The sequence below is a fragment of the Leopardus geoffroyi genome, chromosome A1 (assembly GCF_018350155.1).
Source record: "Leopardus geoffroyi isolate Oge1 chromosome A1, O.geoffroyi_Oge1_pat1.0, whole genome shotgun sequence".
In the NCBI taxonomy this organism is placed as follows: domain Eukaryota; kingdom Metazoa; phylum Chordata; class Mammalia; order Carnivora; family Felidae; genus Leopardus; species Leopardus geoffroyi.
Genome location: NC_059326.1, coordinates 129,361,635 through 129,373,822, shown reverse-complemented (window position 1 = coordinate 129,373,822; position 12,188 = coordinate 129,361,635). Strand labels below are relative to the sequence as shown.

The 12,188-nt window shown below is 42.0% G+C and overlaps 2 long non-coding RNA genes across 2 annotated transcripts in view; one reads left to right on the top strand and one right to left on the bottom strand.

Annotated features, from left to right (window-relative positions):
* Window positions 1–3,699, bottom strand: part of LOC123606195 — a 30,336-nt gene extending 26,637 nt beyond the window's left edge. Inside the window, exons 1-2 of the long non-coding RNA XR_006716150.1 lie at window positions 3,561–3,699; window positions 1,519–1,644 (exon numbers count right to left, since the gene is read on the bottom strand). This is a non-coding gene — a long non-coding RNA (uncharacterized LOC123606195). The remainder of the gene's footprint in view (window positions 1–1,518; window positions 1,645–3,560) is intronic.
* Window positions 3,700–3,794: 95 nt separating this feature from the next.
* LOC123606190 lies at window positions 3,795–11,516 on the top strand. Its single transcript, XR_006716148.1, has 3 exons — window positions 3,795–3,981; window positions 4,436–4,553; window positions 10,248–11,516. It is a non-coding gene; the product is annotated as an uncharacterized LOC123606190 (long non-coding RNA).
* The last annotated feature ends 672 nt before the right edge of the window (window positions 11,517–12,188 follow it).

The window sequence follows — 12,188 nt, the reverse complement described above, 5'->3', positions numbered from 1 at the left end:
ATTCAAATCAATAATCTGAACTTCCATCTTAAAGAAGAAGAAAAAGGGAACCAAAATACACCTAAAGCAAGCAGAAAAAAGAGAGTAATAAAAATGAGAACAGAAATCAATGAAATGATAGGATCTGTTTGGTATCAGGTTAATGTTGGCCTCCTAAGTTAAGTTGGAAAGGATTCTATCCTCTTTCATTTTCTGGAAGAGACTGTATAGAACTGGTCTAATTTCTTTAAATGTTGGAGAGAAATAACCAGTGAGCCTGGAGATTTCTTCTTCAGAAGATTTTAAACCACAAAATCCTGTGTCTTTAATAGCTCTAGAACTATTCAGGTTATCTATTTTATCTTGGTGAGTTTTGGTGGTTTGGGCTTTTCAAGGAAAATGACACAGTTCTTCAAAGTTGTTGAATTTATGTGCATAGAGTTGTTTGTAGTATTCCCTCATGATCTTTTTTTATCGTCTGTAGGATTTATACAATATCTTCCTTCATTCTTCGTACTGACAATTCATGTCTTCTCTCTCCCTCTCCTCTCTCTCTCTCTCTCTCTCTCTTTGATCTTGCTAGAAGCCTATCAAATTTAATGATATTTGCAAAGAACCAACTTTTAGCTTTTTACAATTTTCTCCATTGTTTTTCTGTTTTCAGTTTCATTGATTTCTGCTCTTTATTGCTTCCTTTGCTCCCATTGCTGCCATTAAGGGATTGCTTGGGGACTGGGGTGTGAGGAACAGAGAAAAGAAAAAAGAAATGATGGTTTTTTGCACTCTGAGAATTAGGACTCTCTTTCCCCAGTCCTTGAGCTGTCCTGGAGCTCTCCCCAGCCAGTTCCCTGGAGGCCACTTCTGGTTTTCCGGCTGCATTGACTTCAGGATGGGGGCAATCAGAGGGAAAAAATGGTAAACTCACCACGATTTCCATGGTACTCCAATTTCTGGTCTTCTTCCCCAATCTACTTGCTACTATTTAGTTTTCAGAGTCTTCATCTATTCTGTCCAGGTTACAGTTGTGGTTGGTCAGAACGAGCAGGTAGAGTGTGTTTCTTCCATCTGATCCAGACTGAAACTTTTCCCACGTTCTTTGAGCTCATTCAGAGAGAATTCGGGACCTCATATATGGGGCCATCATATCTTCTACCCCCATCCCTGCTCCAACTCCACTGGCTTCTCTTGTAGCATTACTGCCTTGACCACCATCTGTCTCTCTGGGTTCCACAGGGATTGTCTGCAGTGGAGGTTAAGGCAACTTGGATGACTGACACATCCAGGACCAGACGCACCCTGGGCAGCCAAGAAGCGTTTCTTCCTTCAGAGATGAATTCCTACTACATGAGAATTAGTAGTTCATTCCACAGGGGATCCTCAGTGACTTATAAATCTTGGGGCATCATATTCAAACATCACATTCAGGTTGTCCTGGTTGCCTATGGTTGATTTCATGAAGTTCTCTTCCTGGTCAGACTGATGGTTCATAAGATGACTTAATTGTTCTTATAAACTTATTCAGAATAAAAATGAGCTTACCTTTTCCTCAGGCTCATGCACACTCCTTGTAGTCCTTTCCCCTGTTCAGGTGATTTGTTTCAAATCTCTAGTGCTGTGCTGAGAAGGGCACCCATGGCATCCTTACAAAGTTGAGTACCAATCTTCCTAGGGTAATTACAGAGAAACATCCCAGTTGCAATACCCTGGCAGGCTTGATGGAGAGGAAGCTTGACACTAAATGAGAGCCCCATCCTTTTCCTACAGGCCCGCCTGAACCAAAGGAGCCTAGCAATTCCAGGGCCCGTCCTTTTAATATATTGTAAAATTAAAGTCAACCTGGAAATGAGGTAGGTGGGTGGGTGGCTGAAGCTTAACGGTCATTGTGTACCAGGCTGGTTATCCCACCGGTTGTTATACGATAAGAGAGGATCAGATAAACACAGGCATAACCTCTGCCTCCATTGATAATGTAAATCATCCCTTGTATCATTTGTCTTTCCTTCAGACTGAATACAAAAGGCATAGAAATGAACAATTCATGCCTAAACACAGGAGAGCTTGAAAGCTAGTGTATGTCAGATGTTTACTCTAGGTCATCATTAAGGGGTTGAGTGGATTTGCTTATAAACACAGGCTATTCTGTCGGGGCCAGGGGAGTGGGAGAGACAAAGTGTTTCTTGTCGTGCGAAGACAGCTCTTTTAAAGACACACTGCAACTTTTCTGCCACGCACAGTAAGTTATATAGATAATTCTTTTTATAGGATATGAAATGTTGTCTCCTGAGCAGTGCAAAGCGTAATGTGTTATAGAAACAATGCTCTTTCTCTCCACTTTGTGCAAATGTCATTTTTCATTATCCACTGAGAAAGAGCTCGCTAGAGATCAAAATGAGAGCAGGGCTGCCCTTCCTGCCAATGGTCAGGCGCTTCCTGACACATAGTCAGCAAAGACCTCCATGGGAGCCCTGGGAGTTCTCCCCAGGCGGCTCCCCCAACAGCGAAGTGTGGAGCACAAGCCCCTGAAAGATGTCACATCTTTCCAGGCTGTCCATTTCCGCTGCCCTCATTCTCTGCTCAGGGTTTTGTGGGTGGTGCTGGTGGCTGTTGTTCCCACCCTGTCCAACCAAAGGCAGCTAAAGAAAAAGTGCCAAGACAAACAGAACGAGAGCCTTGGGGACCCAGTAATGGGTACAGAGCGTAGAGTGTGGTAATCATTCTTTTGATTTGTGCTCAGATATGTTTTCTATTTGCTTTCGCACAGAATGCACATTTTCCCTCCGGATTGCAAATAATCTGAACCAGGGTAAAACCATCACAAAGTGGCCTTCAAACATCATGTCTGTATTGGAACTGAATGACTGATCAGACATTTAAATATGGAAACTGGGAATTGGGGTAAATTGCAGAGATACGGTTTTTTAAAACCTGCTCAGAGTTGTTTAAATAATCTTTGCTTTCTTGGGTCTCTCTCTCTCTCTCTCTCTCCCTCTCTCTCTCTCCCTCTTTCTCTCAAGAATTCTGCAGTGTTTCCTTCTAATTTTGCTCCCATTTGCTCCAATTTTAGTGTCGCTCAATGATTTGTTTGCCTCTAGAAATTATTTTTACATCACTCCTAACAGATGGAACAAGAAAGAAGATGAGATTGAATTATCAACATTCCCAATGTCTGGTCCCTCTGCCCTTTTGCCAGGGTCCATTTCCTGAGCTAATCAACAGCTTCTTACATCGTCATCAGTGCCTACTGTCAAGCCTCTTTGAAGTCAAAGACAAGCAAAGAAATAGGCACACACAGAATGATGGCTGCAGCCCAGTGTCCTGCACACCCCGCCCCCCAGGGGAGAGGGGAAAGGAAAAGCTGCGAGGGGGAGATGGGATGGGGAGTGCCTGCTGTAGAAAGGAGTGTGCTCACACCCTGCTGGCTGAGGCTCCTGTCCGGTGGAGCCCCTGACAGCAGTCAGGCAAAGGAATCCTACAACAGGGTTCTGGTCCCACGTTAATGTCAAGCACTGGGTTTTCTTTTAGTTACTCAAGGATCAAAGGGAAATTATTCAATAAAAAGGAACTTCTGGGCCGACACAAACCTTAATCAAAAACACTTGTTCAAACGCAGCTTCCTTGACCTGCCTTTTCATATTGTCTTTCCAGTTCTTATACACATTTGTGATTAAAATAAGGATTTTCTCCATCACAATTCAGCGTTCCCCTCCCTCTCAGCTGACCAGGATTTCACAAGGGTGACATGACAGTTTGTTGCTAAGGAACTGAAGATACATGTCACAATTCAGCATTCTGATGAAGAAGAGTAAACACTTTTCAACAGATTGAACATTGAGTATAAATACACAGTGTGCGCGCGCGTGTGTGTGAGTGCACGCGTACGTGCAGGATTATAACTGACAACGGAGAGAAGAGAAAGCACAAGAGCGTTCCTGTCTGAAACGAGGATGATCAGCCACCTCCTCTATGAAAGCTGCTCTTTAATAACCCTCAGCTGCCTCGCTTGTAAGAATACCATCATGCATTTGAACTTTTCACTTCGGCTTGTTTTGCTCCCCTCTGTTCCGATGCCTGTTCCCTCGCACTGTCGTGTCAGAGATTTATCACGCTGTGACCTCAGTCACGTTCTCTCTGAAAAGGAGTCAAGCACAAACTTCCCAAGTCTCTAATATTCTAGGTGTTCAGCAGGGAGACTGGAACATGAAATTCCTCCCACTTGAAGTACACCCACATCAGTGTTTCTTCAAAATCTATTTATCTTAGTCACGACCTATGAACATGAATAGAACGTGGCTAATGTTTCCCTGGATCCCATGTGCCTGAACACTGGGAAAAGTTAGAATTTATACAGTCGCGATTCCCAGGGAGAAGTGCAATAACTTCACAGTTTTTTTTTTTTTAAATAGAATTCTTTAAGAAGCAGAACATTTAAAATGTGCCCTTTCTTTTTCTTTTGCAGCATTAAAAAAGATCTCTGCCTCTCAATTTGGTTCGCCTGCTATCATGTTGCTGATTCTGTGATTGTCAGATTAAGAAAAATGGGAAAATCTAACAGCAGATAATGCCACAAATGAATGGTATGCATACAATAATAGATAAGTACACACCATGAATTAAAGAGGAAATGGATACATGTAGCAAAGGAAACAGTGATCCTTTGAAAATTGGAGATAAGAGCTTAATTACTTATATAGAAAACTACAGGAAGATGTGACCTGAATTTGATTGAAGAGAAGTAAACGTCGTGGTCAAATCCTTGGGTACTAGGCCAACATTTTGCTTGAATTCTATCCATCTCTCCTGCAGTAGGGGGCCAGTTCGGAGTAATAAGTGTTTACTCTGCCTAATTGAGGAGGTTGGACGCTAATGAGTTTTCTGAACACTGCAGAAAAGAATGTTGCATGTGAAGGGGAAACCAAAAGGTACATGGAAATGAAAAATAAATGCCCTGGGAACATGTGAAAGTTCATTGAGGTGGGCTGGGAGAAGTCCAAACAAAACGGGTTTTAGAAAGAGGTGATGTGGTTAAAAACCACTCACTCACCCTGGCTAGAACACAACTATAAACAGAATTTGACCCTGACCTCCCATAAATGATCCAGGCATTGTTGACAAGCAGACAAACTCAGAGGGTGTCACTTGATTCTGTTCATTATTTATGCTACATGGGACTTCCTTCTGTGCTCCTTGTGGTTTTCTCCCAACCACCCCAAAAGTTACATTCTACACATAATTTGAGAATAAAAAATAGGAAGCACCTCTAAATTGAAATGCCTAATCAGAAATGTGTAATTGAAGACAAACCTTTGATTAGTACCAATATAAATTTGGTTTAAGGTGAGTAGGGCTACTGCGTCTCAAGATGAGAACATTTAGGAGCCTCAACATATGCTGAATCCCTGCTGCCCAGGACTCTATTAAGGGGCAGGACAAGAAAAAAAGAAAAAAGAAAAAAAGGAATAGACTCCACCCTTGGGAAGTTAGGACATGACAGCAAAATCGTACCAAAGAGGCACACAGGACTGCATAAGCAAAAGGTTCCAAGAGTGGCCTTGGCTAAATATACTCCCTCAGAGAGGGAGATACTTGTCCTGATATCTAAAACAGAGGTGGAGGGGATGGAAGAAGGTGTCCTTGGGCTAGGGAATCATGCAAGGAAAGATGAGGAGGCTGAAGTAGCCCTGAGATGACTTAGAATATTCTGGTTATCCGTTGCTGTGCAACAAACTATCCCAAAATTTAGTAGTCTAAAACAAACCTTCTATTTTACTTATAATAGTTGTGTCTCAATAATTCATGAAGAGCTCTGCTGCCTGGTTTATCTCTGATCTACATGGTGTCCACTGGGGCTAGATGGTCCATCTTCAAGATGGCTTCTGCACTCTTAGGTTTGGTACTTGGAGTCCTTGGCCTGCCTCTCTCCCTACCATCTCCCTCACCTCAACTTGGGCTCCTCACAGCATGACAATCCTTAGGGTAATAGGATTTCTTACAACAGCAGCTCAGGGTTCCAAGAGAGTGTTCCCAGGGGCACAGCCAGAAGTTCCAAGGTTTCTTATGGCCTAACCTTGGAACATCCAGACATCACTTCTACCACATTCTATTGATCAAGCAGGTCACAAAAGCAGTTCATATTGAAGAGAATGGGATTGGACTTCACCTTTCTATTCTTTTTTTAATGTTTATCTTTATTATTTTTGAGACAAAGAAAGACAGGGCATGAGTAGGGGAGAGGCAGAAAGAGAAGGAGACACAGAATCGGAAGCAGGCTCCAGGCTCTGAGCTGTCAGCACAGAGCCGGACGCGGTGCTCGAACTCGTCAACCGCAAGATCATGACCTGAGCCCAAGTCAGACACTCAACCGACTGAGCCACCCAGAAGCCCCTAGACTTCATCTTTCAATGGCAAGAATTACAACAAATCTGTAGCCAACTTTACAACAGAAAGTAATAATAAAGCAGAATGATTTAAGTAAATGGTCAATGCCAGAGAGCAGGAGCAATTGTCAGAGCAAGAGGCGGAGAATGAGTACAGAGGGCTTTATAGGTAAGAGATTTGAACATTCAAATAATATCACCTTTTCGTCCTGGCATATCCTCTCTTGTGGAATGACATGCATCTAAACAAAAGAGGGCACCATGATTTTCTAGAGTTCCCAGGCATTGGGACTAGATGAGCAAAGGAAATTGATATTCCCCACTTGAATCTCTCCAACAGGATACTTTCTGGTCAGGGCATATTTGGTTGTGAAGAAGAGAAACTCATTCAAGCCACTTTAAGGACTATTCAGCACCTCAGGCAAGCATAAGAGCATCCCAGGACAAGAGATAGTGATGGTGGGCCACAAGAAATTTTCTAGGTCGGTCACTACAAACCTGAGAGCCTGGATTACCCTATCTGTCCCTGGTGGTGGTCTGAGGTCTCTCATCTCTGTGCCAGCTTTGATCTCTTGCTTGTCTTCACAGTCGAGCTTTCCCTGCTGACTCAACAGAGAACACAAAACCAAAAATGGCTGCTCGAGGCCTGCATGGCCTTTGATTCCAACCAACCAACAATATCTGATTACAGACTGTTTAATCTATGAAATTGAATTTGGAGGGGTCTCTGGTTAGTTTAGACTAGTCTATGGATTGGCTCCCTTTGAGTTAAATAGCTACTCTTCGTTCAATCGAGTATGGCTGGAGAACAGTTCAGATGTTTAATAAGAAAGTAACATAAAAGCACAGTCACCTATGAAGCCTGCCCCTACGATCAGTAAGGGCACAGGTGGGGAGCCAGTGAAGAGAAAAAGTGTAAGAAGGCTAAGTAACAAGTAAGGAGGATCATGTGGAAAAGAGGCCAGCCCAGAGCTGGGAACTGGGATAAGGACAGAAGAGCTTGGTCCCCAAGCCATTCATGCATATCCCAAACCCTTCCCTGATGGAGGCAGACCCATTTCCTATTGAACTTGCCCTGGCAGCCTTGATGTATGAAGCAGCAAAGTAATGGACAGTAATGGATAGTATCAAAGAAGGGCCTTTCTTCCCTGGCTCTCATAGAGGATGTTAATGCTTATAATAGTATTGGGAGTATCAGCCCTCTCCTCCCAGATTATTCTCCAGTACACATACCTACACCATAAGGGAAAGATTGATAGTATAAGCAGTGGCTCTTTAATTTTGTCAATAGAAATTATTAATTAAAAAAGTGAGTAGGAAAACAAATCCCAGTTGCAGAAAAGTATTAATGGTACTTCATACTGTCATAAAAAAATGCAAATCAGGATATTCCTTTTCCCTAATTAGCAGACAAAATCCAGGATAAAGTTTAAGTTGATAAGAGCTCTTTCAACACTGGAGAAAGGTATTGACCTTCCTGTGGTAAAGGTAAGTATGAAGTACATTAAAGTAACCATTGTCTCAGTAGTCAAGTTTACCTCTACGATAACGTTGGACTATGACACTCCTTCGGAAATGCTGTCTGCTCAAAATTCTCCAAACAGAAGCCCTGAATGGAATTCTGCTAGGGTAGGAGAATTGTGGCTGGGTAGTCAAAATCAATTTGTCCCTGTGATTGACACGAGGGCCTGTATGGCAGCCAAGCTCTCTCAAACCATCTGTGCTCTGATTATGATCAATAGGTATTCACGATATGCCCGGGAAATGTGCTGTTTGATTACTTTTACATGGGAGAGAAGACAAAACACCTCAGCCTAGAGTCTTTTAATGTGGATGTAGAAGCTGGGTGATGAATTATTAGAATATAGAGTTTGCACTGATAAACTTTTGAACTTTCATTGAACTTGTAGATTAAGAATAGGCAGTTTTTCCAAGAGGAAAATTCACCAGACAACCAACAATTTTTCTTTCACATATTTAAGGGAGATGTTCGATCTGGTAAGGAAATAATAGTAATTTATGTCTTTGATAATTGAGAAGGATTATAGTTCTATACACAGAAAAAGCAACCACCACCCGGGCCCTGTGAGTCACGAAGCCATAAAAGAAGAAGCTTCCAGGTTAAAAGCAGATGAAACCTCCGGATTTGGAGCATGATGTTCTCCTAGAGGGAGCTGAGAAAGGGAAAAGAAATCCCCATCTACTTGTAAAATTAGGGCCCCCTCTCTGCCTTCCTTCCAAACAATGATAATGACGCTTTTCAAATTCAACTTGAGCTTCCACACTAACAGAAACACGTGTGCGCACGCGCGTGCACACACACACACACACACACACACACACACACATACACATACACTCACACACAGAACCATTTCTCTGTGTGCACAGCTCTCTTGCATATACCATAATGCACAAACATAACAGACCCACACTGACCCTCAGTGGAAGACAACCGTCTAAATATAAGCAATGAAGCTGCCTCCTTCAATTTGCTGGGACCCATCATTCCCCAAATATCATTTGTCCTGTAATCTGTAGGAACAGCCTGGAGTAGATGAAAGGTTAAGAAGGAAGATTGCTGACCAGCTGGAAACATGTGTTTGTTACATTCAACTCACTACAAGAAATTATTTTACTGATAAAATAGTGTTAGCTGAGATCAGGTTCCTAAGAGATGGGAATTACTAATTTTGCTACCATGACACTGAACAGCTTGTATTAAAAATACACATCGGCTCGTGGCTCTTTGGCTTGGTTGGTACAATGCACCAAAGGCCTCAAGTAAACGCTGGCCACTCTTTAGTTCAGTTGCCCTTATTAATAACAGATCCTATCACCTTCTTTCCCTGATCTCTTCACTGTAATGTTTTTGCTTCCATGGAATTCAGTTTGAGGCAATCCTACCACTACTATTAGCATGCATCTTGCTAGATGCTCAAAAATGAGAAGGACACAATCTTCAAGTTGATAATAGCTGATGTTTATAAAGAACCATGGGTGTTATAATGCAAGGCTGGGAAAGAGCCAACAAGAGTGAGATATACAGTCTTAAAGAGCAGTCAAAGGATGGAGCCAACAGCTCCATTTGGGGGGATTCAAAGTGCCTATTTCATTTGCAAGGAACAGAGATTTATGCAGGTTTTCTCAAGTCATGAGGGTTAGGTGTTATTTTAAAAACCCAAGACCTTGCATGGAAAAGTCATCAAGAACTTGGACAGGCCTGGGTACTCATTATTCTATCTCTTTGTCTGAGGGCATCTCTACCATGTCTGCTGGTCTGGTCTGTCCTCCTATCTCTACTGACTTGGCTTACTCAAAGTTTTTATTTCCCCATAACTATGGTTTGCACATGACTGCTCACGACCTTGACTCTATCTCCTGGTGTTTAGTTTTAGCAAGCACTGCTAACTGTCTTATTTGAATTTCTAAAAAGCAGAGAGGGAACTTAGTTGCCTCTACTCAGATTTCATGTGGCCACACTCTGGGTTTATTGGCCAGCCACTAGATGCACCAATCTATGCTCATTACCCAACCATAGGCCAATTCTCTATGGCCAAAAGCACCCAGGGAGGGGGTACAAATAAAGCTTCCCCTTCAGCAAGGACAGTTTAATTAATAAAAGGCTTGGCAAGCATTCTAAAGGCTGATCTGCCCAGTCCATGGGATAACTGGGAAAGGTTCCATGGAAGAGGTTACATTTGAGATGATCATAAAAGGATCCTGTAAAAGGACAGGCAAAGGTGGAGTAAACATGGAGGTAATTCCATATGCAAAAACCCAAAATAGGAAAGTAGGGAGTATATTTGTGGGTATTTTGTTTTGGCTAGGTAGGGCAATGCTCCTCAAATGTTCTGTGTGTGTGAATCACCTAAGAATCTTTTTAAAATGCAGATTCCTACTAACTCTGAGGTAGGACCTGAGATGCTGCCTCTCTAAGTTCCCAGAGGATGCTAACATGCTGGTACACACTTTGGATAGCAGGCCTAGAAGAAAGAATATGTCAAAGCTTTGAATACCAGGCTAAGAAATTGGTACCCACTCTACTTCAGCGAGTAATAAGCAGCTCTGGAGGACGTGAGACCGAAGAATGATATAACCAGAGTGGTGTTAAAAGACAATTGACTCGGCAATGCTTTGTGGGATAAATCAGAAGGGAACTGGAAGATCAGCTATTTAACAACTGTAAAGACCAGGAAAGAGGTAATAAGGACTAAAATAGGACACCTGCTCTGGAAGGGGAAAGGAAAGGATACATAAGATAATATATATAGCCAGTTGAACATGCCCTTCTCAACATCCTTACCAAGTCTTGCCTTACTTAACAAGAGGAGTCACTTCCTCAGGCATCATCTGGTGACATCTTTCTATGTCCTTTCCAGGGTGTCTGCTTTTCATTTCAGATCACATCTAAAGATACACACTCTCTTTTACCTCTAACCCTTAATTTCATTCCCCTGCCCAACCACATTTTTTATCGTGTGCAACTTGCCGCATGATTTAACTATATTATAACCATGTGACTATGTTATTTAGCTATTATTTCATTGTGTACCAGTAACCAGATTCAGTAACTATATTTGTTCTGCTGAGGAGTTTTGTAGAAAGCATATCTGAAGGGCACTAGGCAATGAGGTAAAGTCTATTACTGCCTTATCACCATCAAGAAAATGATCTGTTTGTTTGCACTTCACTGGAGTGTATAGCCCGAGAAATTGAAAGAGAGTTTGGGGAGGGCCTGAGTGAAGTCCAGAGATGGAGATGGATGGATACTCTAAACAGTATGCTTTGGCTCAAGATGCCCAAAAACAGCTGTTACAGTATGCAGTAGGGAACTAGCCAAACGATGTATTGACAGAGAAGAAGAGATAAAGTGACAAACCTTATATTAGAATTCAGAATCTGTTATTATGCAGCTTACCCCATCCCTACTATACATTTAAAATCAAGGGAAAGATAAACTTGATGTTAAATACAAATCCTGACTGAAATTTTCTTAAGGCTAAAAGCTTCATAATATCCTGAGATTATGGCTATAAAGAAGAAATCTGTGCTTACCTATTGGATTGTTCATGCCATTTTGAGGTTGAATTCTGAATGCTGAACTTTGGTTTTCTGGTTGAACACTTGAGGTCCTTGTGCATTAAATAATTTACACACCAAGCAGGACTTTAAATTCCTTCCTTTTCCTACTGGGCTGGGATTTTGTGCACACATGTAGACTTAGATCTTAAAAACCAAACAGTTGTTGCTGATCAGAAACCAAAACAAAACAATTTCTCCTGGAAAGAAAGAAAGAAAGAAAGAAAGAAAGAAAGAAAGAAAGAAAGAAAGAAAGAAAGAAAGAAAGAAAGAAAGAAAGAGGGAAAGAGAAAGAGGGAATGGAAGGAAGGAAAGGAAGGAAGGAAGGGAGGAAGGAAGGGAGGGAAGAGGAAGGGAGGGTGGGAGGGAAGGAAGGAAAAGAAGGAAGAGAAGGAAGGAAGGAAGGAAGGAAGGAAGGAAGGAAGGAAGGAAGGGAGGGAGGGAGGAGGGGAGGAAGGGATGAAGGGAGGAAGGGAGGAAGGGAGGAAGTTAGTTAGTTAGTTAGTTAGTTAGTTAGTTAGTTGTCCAGGAGATTAGAGCTATTTTGATTGCACAAGAACATAATCAGAGTCAGGAACACAATGGAGGAAATATTCCCAAAGGAAATCAAGATTAAGATGCACACTTTGGCCTCCTCCTACAAATGCCAACTTCCCAAGCCCACAGGTCATTTTGTTTGACAATGTCACATCGATTCACATTTCACAATGTGCTCTTAACTTTAGAATCTTAATGTGCCGGTTAGAATTAGCT